The 23,150-nt window shown below is 51.7% G+C and overlaps 34 non-coding genes across 34 annotated transcripts; 24 read left to right on the forward strand and 10 right to left on the reverse strand.

Annotated features, from left to right (window-relative positions):
- The first annotated feature begins 1,798 nt into the window (after nucleotides 1-1,798).
- trnas-aga (transfer RNA serine (anticodon AGA)) lies at nucleotides 1,799-1,880 on the forward strand. The gene has a single exon. It is a non-coding gene; the product is annotated as a tRNA-Ser (tRNA).
- Nucleotides 1,881-2,467: 587 nt separating this feature from the next.
- Nucleotides 2,468-2,582, reverse strand: LOC141291222 (U5 spliceosomal RNA). Its single transcript, XR_012340299.1, has one exon. It is a non-coding gene; the product is annotated as a U5 spliceosomal RNA (small nuclear RNA).
- Nucleotides 2,583-3,420: 838 nt separating this feature from the next.
- Nucleotides 3,421-3,502, forward strand: trnas-uga (transfer RNA serine (anticodon UGA)). The gene has a single exon. It is a non-coding gene; the product is annotated as a tRNA-Ser (tRNA).
- A 530-nt stretch (nucleotides 3,503-4,032) lies between these two features.
- trnas-aga (transfer RNA serine (anticodon AGA)) lies at nucleotides 4,033-4,114 on the forward strand. The gene has a single exon. It is a non-coding gene; the product is annotated as a tRNA-Ser (tRNA).
- A 155-nt stretch (nucleotides 4,115-4,269) lies between these two features.
- trnah-gug (transfer RNA histidin (anticodon GUG)) lies at nucleotides 4,270-4,341 on the forward strand. Its single transcript has one exon. It is a non-coding gene; the product is annotated as a tRNA-His (tRNA).
- Nucleotides 4,342-4,701: 360 nt separating this feature from the next.
- On the reverse strand, nucleotides 4,702-4,816 carry LOC141291152 (U5 spliceosomal RNA). Its single transcript, XR_012340288.1, has one exon. It is a non-coding gene; the product is annotated as a U5 spliceosomal RNA (small nuclear RNA).
- Nucleotides 4,817-5,654: 838 nt separating this feature from the next.
- trnas-uga (transfer RNA serine (anticodon UGA)) lies at nucleotides 5,655-5,736 on the forward strand. The gene has a single exon. It is a non-coding gene; the product is annotated as a tRNA-Ser (tRNA).
- A 512-nt stretch (nucleotides 5,737-6,248) lies between these two features.
- On the forward strand, nucleotides 6,249-6,330 carry trnas-aga (transfer RNA serine (anticodon AGA)). Its single transcript has one exon. It is a non-coding gene; the product is annotated as a tRNA-Ser (tRNA).
- A 576-nt stretch (nucleotides 6,331-6,906) lies between these two features.
- On the reverse strand, nucleotides 6,907-7,021 carry LOC141291161 (U5 spliceosomal RNA). The gene has a single exon (XR_012340289.1). It is a non-coding gene; the product is annotated as a U5 spliceosomal RNA (small nuclear RNA).
- An 838-nt stretch (nucleotides 7,022-7,859) lies between these two features.
- On the forward strand, nucleotides 7,860-7,941 carry trnas-uga (transfer RNA serine (anticodon UGA)). The gene has a single exon. It is a non-coding gene; the product is annotated as a tRNA-Ser (tRNA).
- A 530-nt stretch (nucleotides 7,942-8,471) lies between these two features.
- On the forward strand, nucleotides 8,472-8,553 carry trnas-aga (transfer RNA serine (anticodon AGA)). The gene has a single exon. It is a non-coding gene; the product is annotated as a tRNA-Ser (tRNA).
- A 155-nt stretch (nucleotides 8,554-8,708) lies between these two features.
- Nucleotides 8,709-8,780, forward strand: trnah-gug (transfer RNA histidin (anticodon GUG)). The gene has a single exon. It is a non-coding gene; the product is annotated as a tRNA-His (tRNA).
- Nucleotides 8,781-9,140: 360 nt separating this feature from the next.
- Nucleotides 9,141-9,255, reverse strand: LOC141291174 (U5 spliceosomal RNA). Its single transcript, XR_012340292.1, has one exon. It is a non-coding gene; the product is annotated as a U5 spliceosomal RNA (small nuclear RNA).
- An 838-nt stretch (nucleotides 9,256-10,093) lies between these two features.
- Nucleotides 10,094-10,175, forward strand: trnas-uga (transfer RNA serine (anticodon UGA)). Its single transcript has one exon. It is a non-coding gene; the product is annotated as a tRNA-Ser (tRNA).
- A 519-nt stretch (nucleotides 10,176-10,694) lies between these two features.
- On the forward strand, nucleotides 10,695-10,776 carry trnas-aga (transfer RNA serine (anticodon AGA)). The gene has a single exon. It is a non-coding gene; the product is annotated as a tRNA-Ser (tRNA).
- A 576-nt stretch (nucleotides 10,777-11,352) lies between these two features.
- LOC141290839 (U5 spliceosomal RNA) lies at nucleotides 11,353-11,467 on the reverse strand. The gene has a single exon (XR_012340229.1). It is a non-coding gene; the product is annotated as a U5 spliceosomal RNA (small nuclear RNA).
- Nucleotides 11,468-12,305: 838 nt separating this feature from the next.
- trnas-uga (transfer RNA serine (anticodon UGA)) lies at nucleotides 12,306-12,387 on the forward strand. Its single transcript has one exon. It is a non-coding gene; the product is annotated as a tRNA-Ser (tRNA).
- Nucleotides 12,388-12,906: 519 nt separating this feature from the next.
- Nucleotides 12,907-12,988, forward strand: trnas-aga (transfer RNA serine (anticodon AGA)). Its single transcript has one exon. It is a non-coding gene; the product is annotated as a tRNA-Ser (tRNA).
- Nucleotides 12,989-13,565: 577 nt separating this feature from the next.
- On the reverse strand, nucleotides 13,566-13,680 carry LOC141291181 (U5 spliceosomal RNA). Its single transcript, XR_012340293.1, has one exon. It is a non-coding gene; the product is annotated as a U5 spliceosomal RNA (small nuclear RNA).
- An 838-nt stretch (nucleotides 13,681-14,518) lies between these two features.
- trnas-uga (transfer RNA serine (anticodon UGA)) lies at nucleotides 14,519-14,600 on the forward strand. The gene has a single exon. It is a non-coding gene; the product is annotated as a tRNA-Ser (tRNA).
- A 194-nt stretch (nucleotides 14,601-14,794) lies between these two features.
- On the forward strand, nucleotides 14,795-14,867 carry trnak-uuu (transfer RNA lysine (anticodon UUU)). The gene has a single exon. It is a non-coding gene; the product is annotated as a tRNA-Lys (tRNA).
- Nucleotides 14,868-15,130: 263 nt separating this feature from the next.
- trnas-aga (transfer RNA serine (anticodon AGA)) lies at nucleotides 15,131-15,212 on the forward strand. Its single transcript has one exon. It is a non-coding gene; the product is annotated as a tRNA-Ser (tRNA).
- Nucleotides 15,213-15,367: 155 nt separating this feature from the next.
- Nucleotides 15,368-15,439, forward strand: trnah-gug (transfer RNA histidin (anticodon GUG)). The gene has a single exon. It is a non-coding gene; the product is annotated as a tRNA-His (tRNA).
- Nucleotides 15,440-15,799: 360 nt separating this feature from the next.
- Nucleotides 15,800-15,914, reverse strand: LOC141291187 (U5 spliceosomal RNA). The gene has a single exon (XR_012340294.1). It is a non-coding gene; the product is annotated as a U5 spliceosomal RNA (small nuclear RNA).
- Nucleotides 15,915-16,752: 838 nt separating this feature from the next.
- Nucleotides 16,753-16,834, forward strand: trnas-uga (transfer RNA serine (anticodon UGA)). The gene has a single exon. It is a non-coding gene; the product is annotated as a tRNA-Ser (tRNA).
- A 530-nt stretch (nucleotides 16,835-17,364) lies between these two features.
- Nucleotides 17,365-17,446, forward strand: trnas-aga (transfer RNA serine (anticodon AGA)). The gene has a single exon. It is a non-coding gene; the product is annotated as a tRNA-Ser (tRNA).
- Nucleotides 17,447-17,601: 155 nt separating this feature from the next.
- Nucleotides 17,602-17,673, forward strand: trnah-gug (transfer RNA histidin (anticodon GUG)). The gene has a single exon. It is a non-coding gene; the product is annotated as a tRNA-His (tRNA).
- A 360-nt stretch (nucleotides 17,674-18,033) lies between these two features.
- On the reverse strand, nucleotides 18,034-18,148 carry LOC141291194 (U5 spliceosomal RNA). The gene has a single exon (XR_012340295.1). It is a non-coding gene; the product is annotated as a U5 spliceosomal RNA (small nuclear RNA).
- Nucleotides 18,149-18,986: 838 nt separating this feature from the next.
- Nucleotides 18,987-19,068, forward strand: trnas-uga (transfer RNA serine (anticodon UGA)). Its single transcript has one exon. It is a non-coding gene; the product is annotated as a tRNA-Ser (tRNA).
- A 519-nt stretch (nucleotides 19,069-19,587) lies between these two features.
- trnas-aga (transfer RNA serine (anticodon AGA)) lies at nucleotides 19,588-19,669 on the forward strand. The gene has a single exon. It is a non-coding gene; the product is annotated as a tRNA-Ser (tRNA).
- A 576-nt stretch (nucleotides 19,670-20,245) lies between these two features.
- LOC141290845 (U5 spliceosomal RNA) lies at nucleotides 20,246-20,360 on the reverse strand. The gene has a single exon (XR_012340232.1). It is a non-coding gene; the product is annotated as a U5 spliceosomal RNA (small nuclear RNA).
- Nucleotides 20,361-21,198: 838 nt separating this feature from the next.
- Nucleotides 21,199-21,280, forward strand: trnas-uga (transfer RNA serine (anticodon UGA)). Its single transcript has one exon. It is a non-coding gene; the product is annotated as a tRNA-Ser (tRNA).
- A 519-nt stretch (nucleotides 21,281-21,799) lies between these two features.
- On the forward strand, nucleotides 21,800-21,881 carry trnas-aga (transfer RNA serine (anticodon AGA)). Its single transcript has one exon. It is a non-coding gene; the product is annotated as a tRNA-Ser (tRNA).
- A 576-nt stretch (nucleotides 21,882-22,457) lies between these two features.
- On the reverse strand, nucleotides 22,458-22,572 carry LOC141291229 (U5 spliceosomal RNA). The gene has a single exon (XR_012340300.1). It is a non-coding gene; the product is annotated as a U5 spliceosomal RNA (small nuclear RNA).
- Between the last annotated feature and the right edge of the window lie 578 nt (nucleotides 22,573-23,150).

Consider the following 23,150-nt stretch of genomic DNA (forward strand, 5'->3'; position numbering starts at 1 on the left):
ATCAAGTATGGAGCTCATACTTGATTAAATAAAAATTATTTTCAGAAGCAATGGTCTTCCCTTCCGCCGGTCCAACAGTCATCAGCTCCAGCACCGCAATCTCAGGATTGGTCTTCCCTTCCGCAAGGCCAGCAGCCATCAGCTGCACCACCTCCTCAGAACCGACAGCGTGCTTGGAGACTTAAGATTTTTGAAAAGGAGCATGTAATGCATATATAGAGTGTAATTTGTCATATGTCAATATTTTAGCTGTTGAAATAAAACATTTTTTTGGAAATATGTTTTTTGTTTTATTATTTCAATTTTACTAAATTGAATAGTTGTTTTGTGATTATGTAAAATATGTAGAAATATGTATTTTTCTGTAATTTGTTAAAGTAAGTTAAAGGGTAAAAAAAGTTGGGGTTGGAATTCCAATAGATTTTAAATTTTCACTTCCCCTTTATTTTTTTTCCCTCATTTTCCTTTTCCCCTTGTTTTTTTCTCATTTTTTCTTTTCCCCCACCCATAGCAGTCCCTTTTGCCCTGTTTTATATTAGTCAGGAAAATGATTAGTTGTGTATCAATAAATAAAAAATATTTTAGATGTAAAGGTTTATTGAATCTTTAGACAATAAAAGAGAACAGTTTGCTGAGTAACATTTTATACATTAGGTTTTGGCTCATAGTAAAATCAAGTATGGAGCTCATACTTGATTAAATAAAAATTATTTTCAGAAGCAATGGTCTTCCCTTCCGCCGGTCCAACAGTCATCAGCTCCAGCACCGCAATCTCAGGATTGGTCTTCCCTTCCGCAAGGCCAGCAGCCATCAGCTGCACCACCTCCTCAGAACCGACAGCGTGCTTGGAGACTTAAGATTTTTGAAAAGGAGCATGTAATGCATATATAGAGTGTAATTTGTCATATGTCAATATTTTAGCTGTTGAAATAAAACATTTTTTTGGAAATATGTTTTTTGTTTTATTATTTCAATTTTACTAAATTGAATAGTTGTTTTGTGATTATGTAAAATATGTAGAAATATGTATTTTTCTGTAATTTGTTAAAGTAAGTTAAAGGGTAAAAAAAGTTGGGGTTGGAATTCCAATAGATTTTAAATTTTCACTTCCCCTTTATTTTTTTTCCCTCATTTTCCTTTTCCCCTTGTTTTTTTCTCATTTTTTCTTTTCCCCCACCCATAGCAGTCCCTTTTGCCCTGTTTTAGGCCGAGTGGTTAAGGCGATGGACTAGAAATCCATTGGGGTCTCCCCGCGCAGGTTCGAACCCTGCCGACTACGGTCGGGCATTCCCCCTTTTGCCTTTAGCTTTTTGCGACGGTGGTTTGGCCTTCGCTCACTCTGACGTAATTGCGTGCGGCCTTTGTCCCGTAGCTCCTGTGGCAAGTGAGCTTCTGCTGGGCGGCTTGTGGAGAAAGTGTTCTTATATAAAAAGTAAGGGGCGCACAAAACACAAGAACCTGGATAGCTCAGTCGGTAGAGCATCAGACTTTTAATCTGAGGGTCCAGGGTTCAAGTCCCTGTCCCTGTTCGGGCGAAGGGCCATCTTCTTGTTGTCGCCCTCAGCTTGCAGTCGTGCCGGTCCAGCTCTGCCGTGTGGCGGCGTACGCTTAAAGATGTGATAGAGTTCACATAGAGTGTTTGCTATGCTGCCCCTTCATGAATGTTTCGTTGCTTGTGGTGGGCTGTTTTCCCCTTTAGGAGTTTTATGCTAGGCGATTTCAGTAAAGCGGTAGCCAGTTCATTGTTTTTTCAGCCAACTTTGAGGTTGACAACGGGACAGAGGACGTCTGGGCCGCCGTAGTCGTGGCCGAGTGGTTAAGGCGATGGACTAGAAATCCATTGGGGTCTCCCCGCGCAGGTTCGAATCCTGCCGACTACGCTCTTCGCCGGTGCTGAGGAGAAGTGGCCGGGCCCTTTTCTTCCGTGTCCCTAGCACGGATTTGTGTGCCCTCTCTCCACAGTACTAAAAAGCGCCGCTAGTCCTTTTTTTTTCAATTCGGACGGCCGGCACCACCAGATGTGAGCCAGTGGGGTGCCGTGATCGTATAGTGGAGAGTACTCTGCGTTGTGGCTGCAGCAACCCCGGTTCGAATCCGGGTCACGGCAGGCTTTTTGTTCACTGAGCTCCTTTCTGCCACCTCCATTTTTCGTACGGGTGCGGTGCCAGTTAAACTATACCAACAACGCAGGCAGCAGAGGCTGGCTTTCGGGGTCAACAAAGAAGGCTCGAAGCGCACAAGTCACTGATAGGGCCAAAAGAGCTAAAGGCCATCTTTGTTTGAGCCCGTCCAGAGTTTTTCTCGCGTCATGGATGAGAGAGCGCTGTCTTTCCATGCTGTCTAAAGAAATTTGAAGCTGCGAAGCTGGAAGCGCAAAGGCAGCAAACACAGACCACGACGAGGCGCGCTTCGTTCCACTGCACGCTGGCGGGTGGCCAGATTGACTCTGCTCTTGACACTCTAGTGTAGCTCTGCTGTGAGCAGAGCCCCCAAAAATACAGGTCACTCGAAAAGGTTCCCCTCCACGGAAATCTTTAATATAAGGTGAAAGATTTATGCGCTGATGACGAGAAACTCGAGATGTGTCTCTATGCCCTTGGACCTGTGCGCTCACTGTGGTAAACCACTACGCTCACCAAGGGTAATCTAGGGTGCCGACACCTGCCAACATGATTTTCGTCACCCCCCTCACTCCAAATGGGAGAAGTAAAAGTTATGAAAGTCCCTTCCCTCACCCAGTATTCATAAACCCGATCAAGGTAATGTCATCTCTTTTTTCATGCCCCCGTATTAGAGGCCAAAAAAAATATTAAATGAAATAAAGCGGTCCAAATAATGACCCACTGTAATGTGTAGCATTCAAGATATTGAGAGACTTTAGCTCGTGGCGAGTCAATCTGGTATTTCATGGAGTAGGGGCTCGTTTTGGCAAGTTGGGTGCAGTCGCGTGTGCTGGGAGCGAAGAACAGCAAGCGCAACTCTTTGTTAGTATGGTGGACAGTATCTCCCCCTGTCACGTGGAAGACCGGGGTTAGATTCCCCAAAGAGGAGACCTAGTTCTTTGCTGCTGTTGAACGACTCATCCAAAAGCTTTTGGTGCAGACAGAGGTCACAGAAGGAGTTCTGCTTCGAGGTCAACCGCAGCCAAAAACTGTGCGTTGGCCGGGAAGCGAACCCGGGTCAACTTCTTGGAAGGCAGCTATGCTCACCACAATACCACCAACGCAGGCGCTCGGTGCCAGATTTAAGCGGTCAGATAAGAATGCTCGAATCCGGGTCATGGCAGCCCTTTGTCGTTGAGCGACGGGGACGTCCAGCTTCTTTTTGCCAACTCACCCTTCAGTTGGATTTTGCGCCTGAAGCTCGGCGGCATCCTGTGCTGCCCGCCTCGAGACGAGAGCAGGCGGTCCACATGCAGGCGTAGTCGTGGCTGAGAGGTTAAGGTGATGGACTTGAAATCCATTGGGGTCTCCCCGCGCAGGTTCGAACCCTGCCGACTACGGTCGGGCATTCCCCCTTTTGCCTTTAGCTTTTTGCGACGGCGGGTGGGCCTTCCAAGGCCTTTGGCCTTCTCTCTCTCTGACGTAATTGCGTGCGGCCTTTGTCCCGTAGCTCCTGTGGCAAGTGAGCTTCTGCTGGGCGGCTTGTGGAGAAAGTGTTCTTATATAAAAAGTAAGAGGCGCACAAAACACAAGAGCCTGGATAGCTCAGTCGGTAGAGCATCAGACTTTTAATCTGAGGATCCAGGGTTCAAGTCCCTGTTCGGGCGAAGGGCCATCTTCTTGTTGTCGCCCTCAGCTTGCAGTCGTGCCGGTCCAGCTCTGCCGTGTGGCGGCGTACGCTTAAAGATGTGATAGAGTTCACATAGAGTGTTTGCTATGCTGCCCCTTCATGAATGTTTCGTTGCTTGTGGTGGGCTGTTTTCCCCTTTAGGAGTTTTATGCTAGGCGATTTCAGTAAAGCGGTAGCCAGTTCATTGTTTTTTCAGCCAACTTTGAGGTTGACAACGGGACAGAGGACATCTGGGCCGTCGTAGTCGTGGCCGAGTGGTTAAGGCGATGGACTAGAAATCCATTGGGGTCTCCCCGCGCAGGTTCGAATCCTGCCGACTACGCTCTTCGCCGGTGCTGAGGAGAAGTGGCCGGGCCCTTTTCTTCCGTGTCCCTAGCACGGATTTGTGTGCCCTCTCTCCACAGTACTAAAAAGCGCCGCTAGTCCTTTTTTTTTCAATTCGGACGGCCGGCACCACCAGATGTGAGCCAGTGGGGTGCCGTGATCGTATAGTGGAGAGTACTCTGCGTTGTGGCCGCAGCAACCCCGGTTCGAATCCGGGTCACGGCAGGCTTTTTGTTCACTGAGCTCCTTTCTGCCACCTCCATTTTTCGTACGGGTGCGGTGCCAGTTAAACTATACCAACAACGCAGGCAGCAGAGGCTGGCTTTCGGGGTCAACAAAGAAGGCTCGAAGCGCACGAGTCACTGATAGGGCCAAAAGAGCTAAAGGCCATCTTTGTTTGAGCCCGTCCAGAGTTTTTCTTGCGTCATGGATGAGAGAGCGCTGTCTTTCCATGCTGTCTAAAGAAATTTGAAGCTGCGAAGCTGGAAGCGCAAAGGCAGCAAACACAGACCACGACGAGGCGCGCTTCGTTCCACTGCACGCTGGCGGGTGGCCAGATTGACTCTGCTCTTGACACTCTAGTGTAGCTCTGCTGTGAGCAGAGCCCCCAAAAATACAGGTCACTCGCAAAGGTTCCCCTCCACGGAAATCTTTAATAAAAGGTGAAAGATTTATGCGCTGATGACGAGAAACTCGAGATGTGTCTCTATGCCCTTGGACCTGTGCGCTCACTGTGGTAAACCACTACGCTCACCAAGGGTAATCTAGGGTGCCGACACCTGCCAACATGATTTTCGTCACCCCCCTCACTCCAAATGGGAGAAGTAAAAGTTATGAAAGTCCCTTCCCTCACCCAGTATTCATAAACCCGATCAAGGTAATGTCATCTCTTTTTTCATGCCCCCGTATTAGAGGCCAAAAAAAATATTAAATGAAATAAAGCGGTCCAAATAATGACCCACTGTAATGTGTAGCATTCAAGATATTGAGAGACTTTAGCTCGTGGCGAGTCAATCTGGTATTTCATGGAGTAGGGGCTCGTTTTGGCAAGTTGGGTGCAGTCGCGTGTGCTGGGAGCGAAGAACAGCAAGCGCAACTCTTCGTTAGTATGGTGGACAGTATCTCCCCCTGTCACGTGGAAGACCGGGGTTAGATTCCCCAACGAGGAGACCTAGTTCTTTGCTGCTGTTGAACGACTCATCCAAAAGCTTTTGGTGCAGACAGAGGTCACAGAAGGAGTTCTGCTTCGAGGTCAACCGCAGCCAAAAACTGTGCGTTGGCCGGGAAGCGAACCCGGGTCAACTTCTTGGAAGGCAGCTATGCTCACCACAATACCACCAACGCAGGCGCTCGGTGCCAGATTTAAGCGGTCAGATAAGAATGCTCGAATCCGGGTCATGGCCGCCCTTTGTCGTTGAGCGACGGGGACGTCCAGCTTCTTTTTGCCAACTCACCCTTCAGTTGGATTTTGCGCCTGAAGCTCGGCGACATCCTGTGCTGCCCGCCTCGAGACGAGAGCAGGCGGTCCACATGCAGGCGTAGTCGTGGCCGAGAGGTTAAGGTGATGGACTTGAAATCCATTGGGGTCTCCCCGCGCAGGTTCGAACCCTGCCGACTACGGTCGGGCATTCCCCCTTTAGCTTTTTGCGACGGTGGTTTGGCCTTTGCTCACTCTGACGTAATTGCGTGCGGCCTTTGTCCCGTAGCTCCTGTGGCAAGTGAGCTTCTGCTGGGCGGCTTGTGGAGAAAGTGTTCTTATATAAAAAGTAAGGGGCGCACAAAACACAAGAACCTGGATAGCTCAGTCAGTAGAGCATCAGACTTTTAATCTGAGGGTCCAGGGTTCAAGTCCCTGTCCCTGTTCAGGCGAAGGGCCATCTTCTTGTTGTCGCCCTCAGCTTGCAGTCGTGCCGGTCCAGCTCTGCCGTGTGGCGGCGTACGCTTAAAGATGTGATAGAGTTCACATAGAGTGTTTGCTATGCTGCCCCTTCATGAATGTTTCGTTGCTTGTGGTGGGCTGTTTTCCCCTTTAGGAGTTTTATGCTAGGCGATTTCAGTAAAGCGGTAGCCAGTTCATTGTTTTTTCAGCCAACTTTGAGGTTGACAACGGGACAGAGGACGTCTGGGCCGCCGTAGTCGTGGCCGAGTGGTTAAGGCGATGGACTAGAAATCCATTGGGGTCTCCCAGCGCAGGTTCGAATCCTGCCGACTACGCTCTTCGCCGGTGCTGAGGAGAAGTGGCCGGGCCCTTTTCTTCCGTGTCCCTAGCACGGATTTGTGTGCCCTCTCTCCACAGTAATAAAAAGCGCCGCTAGTCCTTTTTTTTTCAATTCGGACGGCCGGCACCACCAGATGTGAGCCAGTGGGGCGCCGTGATCGTATAGTGGAGAGTACTCTGCGTTGTGGCCGCAGCGAATCCGGGTCACGGCAGGCTTTTTGTTCACTGAGCTCCTTTCTGCCACCTCCATTTTTCGTACGGGTGCGGTGCCAGTTAAACTATACCAACAACGCAGGCAGCAGAGGCTGGCTTTCGGGGTCAACAAAGAAGGCTCGAAGCGCACGAGTCACTGATAGGGCCAAAAGAGCTAAAGGCCATCTTTGTTTGAGCCCGTCCAGAGTTTTTCTTGCGTCATGGATGAGAGAGCGCTGTCTTTCCATGCTGTCTAAAGAAATTTGAAGCTGCGAAGCTGGAAGCGCAAAGGCAGCAAACACAGACCACGACGAGGCGCGCTTCGTTCCACTGCACGCTGGCGGGTGGCCAGATTGACTCTGCTCTTGACACTCTAGTGTAGCTCTGCTGTGAGCAGAGCCCCCAAAAATACAGGTCACTCGCAAAGGTTCCCCTCCACGGAAATCTTTAATAAAAGGTGAAAGATTTATGCGCTGATGACGAGAAACTCGAGATGTGTCTCTATGCCCTTGGACCTGTGCGCTCACTGTGGTAAACCACTACGCTCACCAAGGGTAATCTAGGGTGCCGACACCTGCCAACATGATTTTCGTCACCCCCCTCACTCCAAATGGGAGAAGTAAAAGTTATGAAAGTCCCTTCCCTCACCCAGTATTCATAAACCCGATCAAGGTAATGTCATCTCTTTTTTCATGCCCCCGTATTAGAGGCCAAAAAAAATATTAAATGAAATAAAGCGGTCCAAATAATGACCCACTGTAATGTGTAGCATTCAAGATATTGAGAGACTTTAGCTCGTGGCGAGTCAATCTGGTATTTCATGGAGTAGGGGCTCGTTTTGGCAAGTTGGGTGCAGTCGCGTGTGCTGGGAGCGAAGAACAGCAAGCGCAACTCTTTGTTAGTATGGTGGACAGTATCTCCCCCTGTCACGTGGAAGACCGGGGTTAGATTCCCCAAAGAGGAGACCTAGTTCTTTGCTGCTGTTGAACGACTCATCCAAAAGCTTTTGGTGCAGACAGAGGTCACAGAAGGAGTTCTGCTTCGAGGTCAACCGCAGCCAAAAACTGTGCGTTGGCCGGGAAGCGAACCCGGGTCAACTTCTTGGAAGGCAGCTATGCTCACCACAATACCACCAACGCAGGCGCTCGGTGCCAGATTTAAGCGGTCAGATAAGAATGCTCGAATCCGGGTCATGGCAGCCCTTTGTCGTTGAGCGACGGGGACGTCCAGCTTCTTTTTGCCAACTCACCCTTCAGTTGGATTTTGCGCCTGAAGCTCGGCGGCATCCTGTGCTGCCCGCCTCGAGACGAGAGCAGGCGGTCCACATGCAGGCGTAGTCGTGGCTGAGAGGTTAAGGTGATGGACTTGAAATCCATTGGGGTCTCCCCGCGCAGGTTCGAACCCTGCCGACTACGGTCGGGCATTCCCCCTTTTGCCTTTAGCTTTTTGCGACGGCGGGTGGGCCTTCCAAGGCCTTTGGCCTTCTCTCTCTCTGACGTAATTGCGTGCGGCCTTTGTCCCGTAGCTCCTGTGGCAAGTGAGCTTCTGCTGGGCGGCTTGTGGAGAAAGTGTTCTTATATAAAAAGTAAGAGGCGCACAAAACACAAGAGCCTGGATAGCTCAGTCGGTAGAGCATCAGACTTTTAATCTGAGGATCCAGGGTTCAAGTCCCTGTTCGGGCGAAGGGCCATCTTCTTGTTGTCGCCCTCAGCTTGCAGTCGTGCCGGTCCAGCTCTGCCGTGTGGCGGCGTACGCTTAAAGATGTGATAGAGTTGACATAGAGTGTTTGCTATGCTGCCCCTTCATGAATGTTTCGTTGCTTGTGGTGGGCTGTTTTCCCCTTTAGGAGTTTTATGCTAGGCGATTTCAGTAAAGCGGTAGCCAGTTCATTGTTTTTTCAGCCAACTTTGAGGTTGACAACGGGACAGAGGACATCTGGGCCGTCGTAGTCGTGGCCGAGTGGTTAAGGCGATGGACTAGAAATCCATTGGGGTCTCCCCGCGCAGGTTCGAATCCTGCCGACTACGCTCTTCGCCGGTGCTGAGGAGAAGTGTCCGGGCCCTTTTCTTCCGTGTCCCTAGCACGGATTTGTGTGCCCTCTCTCCACAGTACTAAAAAGCGCCGCTAGTCCTTTTTTTTTCAATTCGGACGGCCGGCACCACCAGATGTGAGCCAGTGGGGTGCCGTGATCGTATAGTGGAGAGTACTCTGCGTTGTGGCCGCAGCAACCCCGGTTCGAATCCGGGTCACGGCAGGCTTTTTGTTCACTGAGCTCCTTTCTGCCACCTCCATTTTTCGTACGGGTGCGGTGCCAGTTAAACTATACCAACAACGCAGGCAGCAGAGGCTGGCTTTCGGGGTCAACAAAGAAGGCTCGAAGCGCACGAGTCACTGATAGGGCCAAAAGAGCTAAAGGCCATCTTTGTTTGAGCCCGTCCAGAGTTTTTCTTGCGTCATGGATGAGAGAGCGCTGTCTTTCCATGCTGTCTAAAGAAATTTGAAGCTGCGAAGCTGGAAGCGCAAAGGCAGCAAACACAGACCACGACGAGGCGCGCTTCGTTCCACTGCACGCTGGCGGGTGGCCAGATTGACTCTGCTCTTGACACTCTAGTGTAGCTCTGCTGTGAGCAGAGCCCCCAAAAATACAGGTCACTCGCAAAGGTTCCCCTCCACGGAAATCTTTAATAAAAGGTGAAAGATTTATGCGCTGATGACGAGAAACTCGAGATGTGTCTCTATGCCCTTGGACCTGTGCGCTCACTGTGGTAAACCACTACGCTCACCAAGGGTAATCTAGGGTGCCGACACCTGCCAACATGATTTTCGTCACCCCCCTCACTCCAAATGGGAGAAGTAAAAGTTATGAAAGTCCCTTCCCTCACCCAGTATTCATAAACCCGATCAAGGTAATGTCATCTCTTTTTTCATGCCCCCGTATTAGAGGCCAAAAAAAATATTAAATGAAATAAAGCGGTCCAAATAATGACCCACTGTAATGTGTAGCATTCAAGATATTGAGAGACTTTAGCTCGTGGCGAGTCAATCTGGTATTTCATGGAGTAGGGGCTCGTTTTGGCAAGTTGGGTGCAGTCGCGTGTGCTGGGAGCGAAGAACAGCAAGCGCAACTCTTCGTTAGTATGGTGGACAGTATCTCCCCCTGTCACGTGGAAGACCGGGGTTAGATTCCCCAACGAGGAGACCTAGTTCTTTGCTGCTGTTGAACGACTCGTCCAAAAGCTTTTGGTGCAGACAGAGGTCACAGAAGGAGTTCTGCTTCGAGGTCAACCGCAGCCAAAAACTGTGCGTTGGCCGGGAAGCGAACCCGGGTCAACTTCTTGGAAGGCAGCTATGCTCACCACAATACCACCAACGCAGGCGCTCGGTGCCAGATTTAAGCGGTCAGATAAGAATGCTCGAATCCGGGTCATGGCAGCCCTTTGTCGTTGAGCGACGGGGACGTCCAGCTTCTTTTTGCCAACTCACCCTTCAGTTGGATTTTGCGCCTGAAGCTCGGCGGCATCCTGTGCTGCCCGCCTCGAGACGAGAGCAGGCGGTCCACATGCAGGCGTAGTCGTGGCCGAGAGGTTAAGGTGATGGACTTGAAATCCATTGGGGTCTCCCCGCGCAGGTTCGAACCCTGCCGACTACGGTCGGGCATTCCCCCTTTTGCCTTTAGCTTTTTGCGACGGTGGTTTGGCCTTCGCTCACTCTGACGTAATTGCGTGCGGCCTTTGTCCCGTAGCTCCTGTGGCAAGTGAGCTTCTGCTGGGCGGCTTGTGGAGAAAGTGTTCTTATATAAAAAGTAAGGGGCGCACAAAACGCAAGAACCTGGATAGCTCAGTCGGTAGAGCATCAGACTTTTAATCTGAGGGTCCAGGGTTCAAGTCCCTGTCCCTGTTCGGGCGAAGGGCCATCTTCTTGTTGTCGCCCTCAGCTTGCAGTCGTGCCGGTCCAGCTCTGCCGTGTGGCGGCGTACGCTTAAAGATGTGATAGAGTTCACATAGAGTGTTTGCTATGCTGCCCCTTCATGAATGTTTCGTTGCTTGTGGTGGGCTGTTTTCCCCTTTAGGAGTTTTATGCTAGGCGATTTCAGTAAAGCGGTAGCCAGTTCATTGTTTTTTCAGCGAACTTTGAGGTTGACAACGGGACAGAGGACGTCGGGGCCGCCGTAGTCGTGGCCGAGTGGTTAAGGCGATGGACTAGAAATCCATTGGGGTCTCCCCGCGCAGGTTCGAATCCTGCCGACTGCGCTCTTCGCTGGTGCTGAGGAGAAGTGGCCGGTCCCTTTTCTTCCGTGTCCCTAGCACGGATTTGTGTGCCCTCTCTCCACAGTAATAAAAAGCGCCGCTAGTCCTTTTTTTTTCAATTCGGACGGCCGGCACCACCAGATGTGAGCCAGTGGGGCGCCGTGATCGTATAGTGGAGAGTACTCTGCGTTGTGGCCGCAGCGAATCCGGGTCACGGCAGGCTTTTTGTTCACTGAGCTCCTTTCTGCCACCTCCATTTTTCGCACGGGTGCGGTGCCAGTTAAACTATACCAACAACGCAGGCAGCAGAGGCTGGCTTTCGGGGTCAACTAAGAAGGCTCGAAGCGCACGAGTCACTGATAGGGCCAAAAGAGCTAAAGGCCATCTTTGTTTGAGCCCGTCCAGAGTTTTTCTCGCGTCATGGATGAGAGAGCGCTGTCTTTCCATGCTGTCTAAAGAAATTTGAAGCTGCGAAGCTGGAAGCGCAAAGGCTGCAAACACAGACCACGACGAGGCGCGCTTCGTTCCACTGCATGCTGGCGGGTGGCCAGGTTGACTCTGCTCTTGACACTCTAGTGTAGCTCTGCTGTGAACAGAGCCCCCAAAAATACAGGTCACTCGCAAAGGTTCCCCTCCACGGAAATCTTTAATAAAAGGCGAAAGATTTATGCGCTGATGACGAGAAACTCGAGATGTGTCTCTATGCCCTTGGACCTGTGCGCTCACTGTGGTAAACCACTATGCTCACCAAGGGTAATCTAGGGTGCCGACACCTGCCAACATGATTTTCGTCACCCCCCTCACTCCAAATGGGAGAAGTAAAAGTTATGAAAGTCCCTTCCCTCACCCAGTATTCATAAACCCGATCAAGGTAATGTCATCTCTTTTTTCATGCCCCCGTATTAGAGGCCAAAAAAAATATTAAATGAAATAAAGCGGTCCAAATAATGACCCACTGTAATGTGTAGCATTCAAGATATTGAGAGACTTTAGCTCGTGGCGAGTCAATCTGGTATTTCATGGAGTAGGGGCTCGTTTTGGCAAGTTGGGTGCAGTCGCGTGTGCTGGGAGCGAAGAACAGCAAGCGCAACTCTTCGTTAGTATGGTGGACAGTATCTCCCCCTGTCACGTGGAAGACCGGGGTTAGATTCCCCAACGAGGAGACCTAGTTCTTTGCTGCTGTTGAACGACTCATCCAAAAGCTTTTGGTGCAGACAGAGGTTACAGAAGGAGTTCTGCTTCGAGGTCAACCGCAGCCAAAAACTGTGCGTTGGCCGGGAATCGAACCAGGGTCAACTTCTTGGAAGGCAGCTATGCTCACCACAATACCACCAACGCAGGCGCTCGGTGCCAGATTTAAGCGGTCAGATAAGAATGCTCGAATCCGGGTCATGGCAGCCCTTTGTCGTTGAGCGACGGGGACGTCCAGCTTCTTTTTGCCAACTCACCCTTCAGTTGGATTTTGCGCCTGAAGCTCGGCGGCATCCTGTGCTGCCCGCCTCGAGACGAGAGCAGGCGGTCCACATGCAGGCGTAGTCGTGGCCGAGAGGTTAAGGCGGTGGACTTGAAATCCATTGGGGTCTCCCCGCGCAGGTTCGAACCCTGCCGACTACGGTCGGGCATTCCCCCTTTTGCCTTTAGCTTTTTGCGACGGTGGTTTGGCCTTCGCTCACTCTGACGTAATTGCGTGCGGCCTTTGTCCCGTAGCTCCTGTGGCAAGTGAGCTTCTGCTGGGCGGCTTGTGGAGAAAGTGTTCTTATATAAAAAGTAAGGGGCGCACAAAACGCAAGAGCCTGGATAGCTCAGTCGGTAGAGCATCAGACTTTTAATCTGAGGGTCCAGGGTTCAAGTCCCTGTCCCTGTTTGGGCGAAGGGCCATCTTCTTGTTGTCGCCCTCAGCTTGCAGTCGTGCCGGTCCAGCTCTGCCGTGTGGCGGCGTACGCTTAAAGATGTGATAGAGTTGACATAGAGTGTTTGCTATGCTGCCCCTTCATGAATCTTTCGTTGCTTGTGGTGGGCTGTTTTCCCCTTTAGGAGTTTTATGCTAGGCGATTTCAGTAAAGCGGTAGCCAGTTCATTGTTTTTTCAGCCAACTTTGAGGTTGACAACGGGACAGAGGACGTCGGGGCCGCCGTAGTCGTGGCCGAGTGGTTAAGGCGATGGACTAGAAATCCATTGGGGTCTCCCCGCGCAGGTTCGAATCCTGCCGACTACGCTCTTCGCCGGTGCTGAGGAGAAGTGGCCGGGCCCTTTTCTTCCGTGTCCCTAGCACGGATTTGTGTGCCCTCTCTCCACAGTAATAAAAAGCGCCGCTAGTCCTTTTTTTTTTCAATTCGGACGGCCGGCACCACCAGATGTGAGCCAGTGGGGCGCCGTGATCGTATAGTGGAGAGTACTCTGCATTGTGGCCGCAGCGAATCCGGGTCACGGCAGGCTTTTTGTTCACTGAGCTCCTTTCTGCCACCTCCATTTTTCGCACGGGTGCGGTGCCAGTTAAACTTTACCAACAACGCAGGCAGCAGAGGCTGGCTTTCGGGGTCAACAAAGAAGGCTCGAAGCGCACGAGTCACTGATAGGGCCAAAAGAGCTAAAGGCCATCTTTGTTTGAGCCCGTCCAGGGTTTTTCTCCCGTCATGGACGAGAGAGCGCTGTCTTTCCATGCTGGCTAAAGAAATTTGTAGCTGCGAAGCTGGAAGCGCAAAGGCCGCAAACACAGACCACGACGAGGCGCGCTTCGTTCCACTGCACGCTGGCGGGTGGCCAGATTGACTCTGCTCTTGACACTCTAGTGTAGCTCTGCTGTGAGCAGAGCCCCCAAAAATACAGGTCACTCGCAAAGGTTCCCCTCCACGGAAATCTTTAATAAAAGGTGAAAGATTTATGCGCTGATGACGAGAAACTCGAGATGTGTCTCTATGCCCTTGGACCTGTGCGCTCACTGTGGTAAACCACTACGCTCACCAAGGGTAATCTAGGGTGCCGACACCTGCCAACATGATTTTCGTCACCCCCCTCACTCCAAATGGGAGAAGTAAAAGTTATGAAAGTCCCTTCCCTCACCCAGTATTCATAAACCCGATCAAGGTAATGTCATCTCTTTTTTCATGCCCCCGTATTAGAGGCCAAAAAAAATATTAAATGAAATAAAGCGGTCCAAATAATGACCCACTGTAATGTGTAGCATTCAAGATATTGAGAGACTTTAGCTCGTGGCGAGTCAATCTGGTATTTCATGGAGTAGGGGCTCGTTTTGGCAAGTTGGGTGCAGTCGCGTGTGCTGGGAGCGAAGAACAGCAAGCGCAACTCTTTGTTAGTATGGTGGACAGTATCTCCCCCTGTCACGTGGAAGACCGGGGTTAGATTCCCCAAAGAGGAGACCTAGTTCTTTGCTGCTGTTGAACGACTCATCCAAAAGCTTTTGGTGCAGACAGAGGTCACAGAAGGAGTTCTGCTTCGAGGTCAACCGCAGCCAAAAACTGTGCGTTGGCCGGGAAGCGAACCCGGGTCAACTTCTTGGAAGGCAGCTATGCTCACCACAATACCACCAACGCAGGCGCTCGGTGCCAGATTTAAGCGGTCAGATAAGAATGCTCGAATCCGGGTCATGGCAGCCCTTTGTCGTTGAGCGACGGGGACGTCCAGCTTCTTTTTGCCAACTCACCCTTCAGTTGGATTTTGCGCCTGAAGCTCGGCGGCATCCTGTGCTGCCCGCCTCGAGACGAGAGCAGGCGGTCCACATGCAGGCGTAGTCGTGGCTGAGAGGTTAAGGTGATGGACTTGAAATCCATTGGGGTCTCCCCGCGCAGGTTCGAACCCTGCCGACTACGGTCGGGCATTCCCCCTTTTGCCTTTAGCTTTTTGCGACGGCGGGTGGGCCTTCCAAGGCCTTTGGCCTTCTCTCTCTCTGACGTAATTGCGTGCGGCCTTTGTCCCGTAGCTCCTGTGGCAAGTGAGCTTCTGCTGGGCGGCTTGTGGAGAAAGTGTTCTTATATAAAAAGTAAGAGGCGCACAAAACACAAGAGCCTGGATAGCTCAGTCGGTAGAGCATCAGACTTTTAATCTGAGGGTCCAGGGTTCAAGTCCCTGTTCGGGCGAAGGGCCATCTTCTTGTTGTCGCCCTCAGCTTGCAGTCGTGCCGGTCCAGCTCTGCTGTGTGGCGGCGTACGCTTAAAGATGTGATAGAGTTCACATAGAGTGTTTGCTATGCTGCCCCTTCATGAATGTTTCGTTGCTTGTGGTGGGCTGTTTTCCCCTTTAGGAGTTTTATGCTAGGCGATTTCAGTAAAGCGGTAGCCAGTTCATTGTTTTTTCAGCCAACTTTGAGGTTGACAACGGGACAGAGGACATCTGGGCCGTCGTAGTCGTGGCCGAGTGGTTAAGGCGATGGACTAGAAATCCATTGGGGTCTCCCCGCGCAGGTTCGAATCCTGCCGACTACGCTCTTCGCCGGTGCTGAGGAGAAGTGGCCGGGCCCTTTTCTTCCGTGTCCCTAGCACGGATTTGTGTGCCCTCTCTCCACAGTACTAAAAAGCGCCGCTAGTCCTTTTTTTTTCAATTCGGACGGCCGGCACCACCAGATGTGAGCCAGTGGGGTGCCGTGATCGTATAGTGGAGAGTACTCTGCGTTGTGGCCGCAGCAACCCCGGTTCGAATCCGGGTCACGGCAGGCTTTTTGTTCACTGAGCTCCTTTCTGCCACCTCCATTTTTCGTACGGGTGCGGTGCCAGTTAAACTATACCAACAACGCAGGCAGCAGAGGCTGGCTTTCGGGGTCAACAAAGAAGGCTCGAAGCGCACGAGTCACTGATAGGGCCAAAAGAGCTAAAGGCCATCTTTGTTTGAGCCCGTCCAGGGTTTTTCTCCCGTCATGGACGAGAGAGCGCTGTCTTTCCATGCTGGCTAAAGAAATTTGTAGCTGCGAAGCTGGAAGCGCAAAGGCCGCAAACACAGACCACGACGAGGCGCGCTTCGTTCCACTGCACGCTGGCGGGTGGCCAGATTGACTCTGCTCTTGACACTCTAGTGTAGCTCTGCTGTGAGCAGAGCCCCCAAAAATACAGGTCACTCGCAAAGGTTCCCCTCCACGGAAATCTTTAATAAAAGGTGAAAGATTTATGCGCTGATGACGAGAAACTCGAGATGTGTCTCTATGCCCTTGGACCTGTGCGCTCACTGTGGTAAACCACTACGCTCACCAAGGGTAATCTAGGGTGCCGACACCTGCCAACATGATTTTCGTCACCCCCCTCACTCCAAATGGGAGAAGTAAAAGTTATGAAAGTCCCTTCCCTCACCCAGTATTCATAAACCCGATCAAGGTAATGTCATCTCTTTTTTCATGCCCCCGTATTAGAGGCCAAAAAAAATATTAAATGAAATAAAGCGGTCCAAATAATGACCCACTGTAATGTGTAGCATTCAAGATATTGAGAGACTTTAGCTCGTGGCGAGTCAATCTGGTATTTCATGGAGTAGGGGCTCGTTTTGGCAAGTTGGGTGCAGTCGCGTGTGCTGGGAGCGAAGAACAGCAAGCGCAACTCTTTGTTAGTATGGTGGACAGTATCTCCCCCTGTCACGTGGAAGACCGGGGTTAGATTCCCCAAAGAGGAGACCTAGTTCTTTGCTGCTGTTGAACGACTCATCCAAAAGCTTTTGGTGCAGACAGAGGTCACAGAAGGAGTTCTGCTTCGAGGTCAACCGCAGCCAAAAACTGTGCGTTGGCCGGGAAGCGAACCCGGGTCAACTTCTTGGAAGGCAGCTATGCTCACCACAATACCACCAACGCAGGCGCTCGGTGCCAGATTTAAGCGGTCAGATAAGAATGCTCGAATCCGGGTCATGGCAGCCCTTTGTCGTTGAGCGACGGGGACGTCCAGCTTCTTTTTGCCAACTCACCCTTCAGTTGGATTTTGCGCCTGAAGCTCGGCGGCATCCTGTGCTGCCCGCCTCGAGACGAGAGCAGGCGGTCCACATGCAGGCGTAGTCGTGGCTGAGAGGTTAAGGTGATGGACTTGAAATCCATTGGGGTCTCCCCGCGCAGGTTCGAACCCTGCCGACTACGGTCGGGCATTCCCCCTTTTGCCTTTAGCTTTTTGCGACGGCGGGTGGGCCTTCCAAGGCCTTTGGCCTTCTCTCTCTCTGACGTAATTGCGTGCGGCCTTTGTCCCGTAGCTCCTGTGGCAAGTGAGCTTCTGCTGGGCGGCTTGTGGAGAAAGTGTTCTTATATAAAAAGTAAGAGGCGCACAAAACACAAGAGCCTGGATAGCTCAGTCGGTAGAGCATCAGACTTTTAATCTGAGGATCCAGGGTTCAAGTCCCTGTTCGGGCGAAGGGCCATCTTCTTGTTGTCGCCCTCAGCTTGCAGTCGTGCCGGTCCAGCTCTGCCGTGTGGCGGCGTACGCTTAAAGATGTGATAGAGTTGACATAGAGTGTTTGCTATGCTGCCCCTTCATGAATGTTTCGTTGCTTGTGGTGGGCTGTTTTCCCCTTTAGGAGTTTTATGCTAGGCGATTTCAGTAAAGCGGTAGCCAGTTCATTGTTTTTTCAGCCAACTTTGAGGTTGACAACGGGACAGAGGACATCTGGGCCGTCGTAGTCGTGGCCGAGTGGTTAAGGCGATGGACTAGAAATCCATTGGGGTCTCCCCGCGCAGGTTCGAATCCTGCCGACTACGCTCTTCGCCGGTGCTGAGGAGAAGTGTCCGGGCCCTTTTCTTCCGTGTCCCTAGCACGGATTTGTGTGCCCTCTCTCCACAGTACTAAAAAGCGCCGCTAGTCCTTTTTTTTTCAATTCGGACGGCCGGCACCACCAGATGTGAGCCAGTGGGGTGCCGTGATCGTATAGTGGAGAGTACTCTGCGTTGTGGCCGCAGCAACCCCGGTTCGAATCCGGGTCACGGCAGGCTTTTTGTTCACTGAGCTCCTTTCTGCCACCTCCATTTTTCGTACGGGTGCGGTGCCAGTTAAACTATACCAACAACGCAGGCAGCAGAGGCTGGCTTTCGGGGTCAACAAAGAAGGCTCGAAGCGCACGAGTCACTGATAGGGCCAAAAGAGCTAAAGGCCATCTTTGTTTGAGCCCGTCCAGGGTTTTTCTCCCGTCATGGACGAGAGAGCGCTGTCTTTCCATGCTGGCTAAAGAAATTTGTAGCTGCGAAGCTGGAAGCGCAAAGGCCGCAAACACAGACCACGACGAGGCGCGCTTCGTTCCACTGCACGCTGGCGGGTGGCCAGATTGACTCTGCTCTTGACACTCTAGTGTAGCTCTGCTGTGAGCAGAGCCCCCAAAAATACAGGTCACTCGCAAAGGTTCCCCTCCACGGAAATCTTTAATAAAAGGTGAAAGATTTATGCGCTGATGACGAGAAACTCGAGATGTGTCTCTATGCCCTTGGACCTGTGCGCTCACTGTGGTAAACCACTACGCTCACCAAGGGTAATCTAGGGTGCCGACACCTGCCAACATGATTTTCGTCACCCCCCTCACTCCAAATGGGAGAAGTAAAAGTTATGAAAGTCCCTTCCCTCACCCAGTATTCATAAACCCGATCAAGGTAATGTCATCTCTTTTTTCATGCCCCCGTATTAGAGGCCAAAAAAAATATTAAATGAAATAAAGCGGTCCAAATAATGACCCACTGTAATGTGTAGCATTCAAGATATTGAGAGACTTTAGCTCGTGGCGAGTCAATCTGGTATTTCATGGAGTAGGGGCTCGTTTTGGCAAGTTGGGTGCAGTCGCGTGTGCTGGGAGCGAAGAACAGCAAGCGCAACTCTTCGTTAGTATGGTGGACAGTATCTCCCCCTGTCACGTGGAAGACCGGGGTTAGATTCCCCAACGAGGAGACCTAGTTCTTTGCTGCTGTTGAACGACTCGTCCAAAAGCTTTTGGTGCAGACAGAGGTCACAGAAGGAGTTCTGCTTCGAGGTCAACCGCAGCCAAAAACTGTGCGTTGGCCGGGAAGCGAACCCGGGTCAACTTCTTGGAAGGCAGCTATGCTCACCACAATACCACCAACGCAGGCGCTCGGTGCCAGATTTAAGCGGTCAGATAAGAATGCTCGAATCCGGGTCATGGCAGCCCTTTGTCGTTGAGCGACGGGGACGTCCAGCTTCTTTTTGCCAACTCACCCTTCAGTTGGATTTTGCGCCTGAAGCTCGGCGGCATCCTGTGCTGCCCGCCTCGAGACGAGAGCAGGCGGTCCACATGCAGGCGTAGTCGTGGCCGAGAGGTTAAGGTGATGGACTTGAAATCCATTGGGGTCTCCCCGCGCAGGTTCGAACCCTGCCGACTACGGTCGGGCATTCCCCCTTTTGCCTTTAGCTTTTTGCGACGGTGGTTTGGCCTTCGCTCACTCTGACGTAATTGCGTGCGGCCTTTGTCCCGTAGCTCCTGTGGCAAGTGAGCTTCTGCTGGGCGGCTTGTGGAGAAAGTGTTCTTATATAAAAAGTAAGGGGCGCACAAAACGCAAGAACCTGGATAGCTCAGTCGGTAGAGCATCAGACTTTTAATCTGAGGGTCCAGGGTTCAAGTCCCTGTCCCTGTTCGGGCGAAGGGCCATCTTCTTGTTGTCGCCCTCAGCTTGCAGTCGTGCCGGTCCAGCTCTGCCGTGTGGCGGCGTACGCTTAAAGATGTGATAGAGTTCACATAGAGTGTTTGCTATGCTGCCCCTTCATGAATGTTTCGTTGCTTGTGGTGGGCTGTTTTCCCCTTTAGGAGTTTTATGCTAGGCGATTTCAGTAAAGCGGTAGCCAGTTCATTGTTTTTTCAGCGAACTTTGAGGTTGACAACGGGACAGAGGACGTCGGGGCCGCCGTAGTCGTGGCCGAGTGGTTAAGGCGATGGACTAGAAATCCATTGGGGTCTCCCCGCGCAGGTTCGAATCCTGCCGACTGCGCTCTTCGCTGGTGCTGAGGAGAAGTGGCCGGGCCCTTTTCTTCCGTGTCCCTAGCACGGATTTGTGTGCCCTCTCTCCACAGTAATAAAAAGCGCCGCTAGTCCTTTTTTTTTCAATTCGGACGGCCGGCACCACCAGATGTGAGCCAGTGGGGCGCCGTGATCGTATAGTGGAGAGTACTCTGCGTTGTGGCCGCAGCGAATCCGGGTCACGGCAGGCTTTTTGTTCACTGAGCTCCTTTCTGCCACCTCCATTTTTCGCACGGGTGCGGTGCCAGTTAAACTATACCAACAACGCAGGCAGCAGAGGCTGGCTTTCGGGGTCAACTAAGAAGGCTCGAAGCGCACGAGTCACTGATAGGGCCAAAAGAGCTAAAGGCCATCTTTGTTTGAGCCCGTCCAGAGTTTTTCTCGCGTCATGGATGAGAGAGCGCTGTCTTTCCATGCTGTCTAAAGAAATTTGAAGCTGCGAAGCTGGAAGCGCAAAGGCTGCAAACACAGACCACGACGAGGCGCGCTTCGTTCCACTGCACGCTGGCGGGTGGCCAGGTTGACTCTGCTCTTGACACTCTAGTGTAGCTCTGCTGTGAACAGAGCCCCCAAAAATACAGGTCACTCGCAAAGGTTCCCCTCCACGGAAATCTTTAATAAAAGGCGAAAGATTTATGCGCTGATGACGAGAAACTCGAGATGTGTCTCTATGCCCTTGGACCTGTGCGCTCACTGTGGTAAACCACTATGCTCACCAAGGGTAATCTAGGGTGCCGACACCTGCCAACATGATTTTCGTCACCCCCCTCACTCCAAATGGGAGAAGTAAAAGTTATGAAAGTCCCTTCCCTCACCCAGTATTCATAAACCCGATCAAGGTAATGTCATCTCTTTTTTCATGCCCCCGTATTAGAGGCCAAAAAAAATATTAAATGAAATAAAGCGGTCCAAATAATGACCCACTGTAATGTGTAGCATTCAAGATATTGAGAGACTTTAGCTCGTGGCGAGTCAATCTGGTATTTCATGGAGTAGGGGCTCGTTTTGGCAAGTTGGGTGCAGTCGCGTGTGCTGGGAGCGAAGAACAGCAAGCGCAACTCTTCGTTAGTATGGTGGACAGTATCTCCCCCTGTCACGTGGAAGACCGGGGTTAGATTCCCCAACGAGGAGACCTAGTTCTTTGCTGCTGTTGAACGACTCATCCAAAAGCTTTTGGTGCAGACAGAGGTTACAGAAGGAGTTCTGCTTCGAGGTCAACCGCAGCCAAAAACTGTGCGTTGGCCGGGAATCGAACCAGGGTCAACTTCTTGGAAGGCAGCTATGCTCACCACAATACCACCAACGCAGGCGCTCGGTGCCAGATTTAAGCGGTCAGATAAGAATGCTCGAATCCGGGTCATGGCAGCCCTTTGTCGTTGAGCGACGGGGACGTCCAGCTTCTTTTTGCCAACTCACCCTTCAGTTGGATTTTGCGCCTGAAGCTCGGCGGCATCCTGTGCTGCCCGCCTCGAGACGAGAGCAGGCGGTCCACATGCAGGCGTAGTCGTGGCCGAGAGGTTAAGGCGGTGGACTTGAAATCCATTGGGGTCTCCCCGCGCAGGTTCGAACCCTGCCGACTACGGTCGGGCATTCCCCCTTTTGCCTTTAGCTTTTTGCGACGGTGGTTTGGCCTTCGCTCACTCTGACGTAATTGCGTGCGGCCTTTGTCCCGTAGCTCCTGTGGCAAGTGAGCTTCTGCTGGGCGGCTTGTGGAGAAAGTGTTCTTATATAAAAAGTAAGGGGCGCACAAAACGCAAGAGCCTGGATAGCTCAGTCGGTAGAGCATCAGACTTTTAATCTGAGGGTCCAGGGTTCAAGTCCCTGTCCCTGTTTGGGCGAAGGGCCATCTTCTTGTTGTCGCCCTCAGCTTGCAGTCGTGCCGGTCCAGCTCTGCCGTGTGGCGGCGTACGCTTAAAGATGTGATAGAGTTGACATAGAGTGTTTGCTATGCTGCCCCTTCATGAATCTTTCGTTGCTTGTGGTGGGCTGTTTTCCCCTTTAGGAGTTTTATGCTAGGCGATTTCAGTAAAGCGGTAGCCAGTTCATTGTTTTTTCAGCCAACTTTGAGGTTGACAACGGGACAGAGGACGTCGGGGCCGCCGTAGTCGTGGCCGAGTGGTTAAGGCGATGGACTAGAAATCCATTGGGGTCTCCCCGCGCAGGTTCGAATCCTGCCGACTACGCTCTTCGCCGGTGCTGAGGAGAAGTGGCCGGGCCCTTTTCTTCCGTGTCCCTAGCACGGATTTGTGTGCCCTCTCTCCACAGTAATAAAAAGCGCCGCTAGTCCTTTTTTTTTCAATTCGGACGGCCGGCACCACCAGATGTGAGCCAGTGGGGCGCCGTGATCGTATAGTGGAGAGTACTCTGCATTGTGGCCGCAGCGAATCCGGGTCACGGCAGGCTTTTTGTTCACTGAGCTCCTTTCTGCCACCTCCATTTTTCGCACGGGTGCGGTGCCAGTTAAACTATACCAACAACGCAGGCAGCAGAGGCTGGCTTTCGGGGTCAACAAAGAAGGCTCGAAGCGCACGAGTCACTGATAGGGCCAAAAGAGCTAAAGGCCATCTTTGTTTGAGCCCGTCCAGGGTTTTTCTCCCGTCATGGACGAGAGAGCGCTGTCTTTCCATGCTGGCTAAAGAAATTTGTAGCTGCGAAGCTGGAAGCGCAAAGGCTGCAAACACAGACCACGACGAGGCGTGCTTCGTTCCACTGCACGCTGGCGGGTGGCCAGATTGACTCTGCTCTTGACACTCTAGTGTAGCTCTGCTGTGAGCAGAGCCCCCAAAAATACAGGTCACTCGCAAAGGTTCCCCTCCATGGAAATCTTTAATAAAAGGTGAAAGATTTATGCGCTGATGACAAGAAACTCGAGATGTGTCTCTATGCCCTTGGACCTGTGCGCTCACTGTGGTAAACCACTACGCTCACCAAGGGTAATCTAGGGTGCCGACACCTGCCAACATGATTTTCGTCACCCCCCTCACTCCAAATGGGAGAAGTAAAAGTTACGAAAGTCCCTTCCCTCACCCAGTATTCACAAACCCGATCAAGGTAATGTCATCTCTTTTTTCATGCCCCCGTATTAGAGGCCAAAAAAAAATATTAAATGAAATAAAGCGGTCCAAATAATGACCCACTGTAATGTGTAGCATTCAAGATATTGAGAGACTTTAGCTCGTGGCGGGTCAATCTGGTATTTCATGGAGTAGGGGCTCATTTTGGCAAGTTGGGTGCAGTCGCGTGTGCTGGGAGCGAAGAACAGCAAGCGCAACTCTTTGTTAGTATGGTGGACAGTATCTCACCCTGTCACGTGGAAGACCGGGGTTAGATTCCCCAAAGAGGAGACCTAGTTCTTTGCTGCTGTTGAACGACTCATCCAAAAGCTTTTGGTGCAGACAGAGGTCACAGAAGGAGTTCTGCTTCGAGGTCAACCGCAGCCGAAAACTGTGCGT

Source organism: Garra rufa, chromosome 1 (genome assembly GCF_049309525.1).
Source record: "Garra rufa chromosome 1, GarRuf1.0, whole genome shotgun sequence".
NCBI lineage: Eukaryota > Metazoa > Chordata > Actinopteri > Cypriniformes > Cyprinidae > Garra > Garra rufa.